Here is a 2,327-nt window from a genome sequence, read left to right on the forward strand (position 1 = left end):
TTTTTGATATGATGCTGAATTCTATTGGCTAGAATTTTGTTCAGAATTTTTGCATCTACATTCATGAGAGAGATTGGTCTGTAATTGTCTTTTTTTGTGACGTCTTTGCCTGGGTTTGGTATCAGCGTTATGCTGGCTTCATAGAATGAATTTGAAAGTGTTGCATCCTCTTCTATGGTCTGAAATAGCTTGAGTAGTACTGGTACAAGCTCTTCTGTAAATGTTTTGTAGAATTCTCCAGTGAAGCCACCTGGGCCAGGGTTTTTTTGGTTGGGAGTTTTATTACTTTTTCAATCTCTTCTCTTGTTATGGGTCTGTTCAGATTTTCAACATCACTTGAAAGTTTAACACGCTTTAACTGAAGTGAGCAAAAGTAGGGACAAATATTCTAAGGTTCTTTTTATATTTTATCAACTTCTAGGGCAAACTATAATGAGTGATTATAAGACATTTCCTTCATAAGAGGCTGTGAAGAAAACATTTTATTTACTGGTATTGAGTTATGCCTTTAGGCATTTGGTGTTAATTCTAAAATACACAGTATAAGGTGATAATTTGTATAGGTGCACACAAGAATACTGCTAAATATCAAGAATGCAAGAAGTTAGTGTAGATGTTGGATAATGTACTTGAATTTTTTTTTGTGGGCATATCTGAAGCCATTGTGGGTGCACTTAATGTCCAAGTCATTTTCACTGCAGGGGCTTTTCATTGGTTTGTCAGAATGCCAGTCTCCTTGATTCTAAGCTGATGAGAAATAAAAAAGTAGAAAACCCATTCCCATCGAGTTGATACCAACTCAACTATAGGACAGAGTAGAACTGCCCCAGAGGGTTTCGAAGAAGCAGCTGTGGGATTTGATCTGCTGACCTTTTGGTTAGCAACTGAGCTCTTTAACCACTATGCCACCAGGGCTCCGTGCATGAGAGATACGATCCTTGCAAATTAACCTGTGGCTAATTTGGTTATCCTGTATCGAAAAAGTGTAGTGATGATTTAGTGTTCGCCCCGATTACATAACTTGAATCAGATGGTATCTTTTTGGCTCCTAGATACATTTGATGAACAGAAGGAAAAAACCTGGCTTACCTTACTGTGTTAGTTTTCTAGTTCTGCTGTAATACAAATATTACATGTGGGTGGATTTAAAGATCAGAAATTTATTTTCTCAGAGTTCAGGAGGTAGAAGTCCAAGTTCAGAGTATGGCTCTAGGGGGACATCCTTCTTTGTCTAGTTAAGTTTCTATAGCTGGCAATCCTCAGAGTTCCTGGACTTGTAGATTCATCTCCCTCGGGTGTCATGGGAGAGCATCTGTCTTCCCCCTTTTGTCTGTGCTTGCTTGTCTCTATGTCTGTTTAGTGGGCTCTGATTTATGGCGAGCTTATGTATAACAGAATGAAACCATTGCCTAGTCCTATGCCACCTCCGTGACCTTTGATACGTTTGAGCTCATTGTCTGTGCTTATGCTGTTCTTTAGATACTCAGAATTTACTAGATTTAGGGTTCATCTTACATTGGTATGACCTCAATCATTTGATTAAATTAGCTTGCATTATGGAAGGTAATTACATTATATTAGATTATATCCACAGGTATAGGGGGTAGTATTCCAACATATATTTTGGGGAGACTCAGTTCAGTCCATAATACTTAGGTTTCTTTGATAGTAGTGTCCTAAAGTCTTGCTTGGTACATCGTTCATCGTGAAAACCTTAGTAATGTTTTTTAACTAATTGAAGACATTTCTTCCCTGCCAATTGAAATATTAAGGATTAGACTTTCTGGCACAAAATCAAATAAGCATCTAGAATACTTCATCAGACAAGAGTAGGAATAAAATAAAGTATTGCTTATTGTCTTTGCTCTTCTCTGGGGAGTACAGGATAATTTCAAACTTGCAGAAAAGTTGCAAGAATCGTACAGTGAACACTTGCATACCGTTTAGCCAGATTCACCTATTTGCATTTCAACCCGTTTGCTTTTCATAATGCACGTATGTACTTCAGTGTGTATTTCCTAAGAACAAGTATATTCTCTTACACAACTAGTTATCAAACTCAGGAAATACAGTCTTGATTCAGTAATTTAATGTATTAACTGTATTTCAGTTTTGCCGATTTATCTTTGTAGTATTTTCCCCCTCCTGTACAGGATCCTCTCATCATGTATTACATTTTTTGGTCATACGCCTTTAGTCTAGAACAGTTCCACACAGCCTTTCTTTGTCTTTTATGACACTGACAGCCTCACTCCCTTTTGTTTAATAGAATGTTCCTTGCTCCTGATTTTGTGTCTGCCTGACATTTCCTCATGATTACATTTGGG

This window comes from Trichechus manatus, unplaced genomic scaffold (assembly GCF_000243295.1).
Source record: "Trichechus manatus latirostris isolate Lorelei unplaced genomic scaffold, TriManLat1.0 scaffold00261, whole genome shotgun sequence".
NCBI classification, from domain to species: domain Eukaryota; kingdom Metazoa; phylum Chordata; class Mammalia; order Sirenia; family Trichechidae; genus Trichechus; species Trichechus manatus.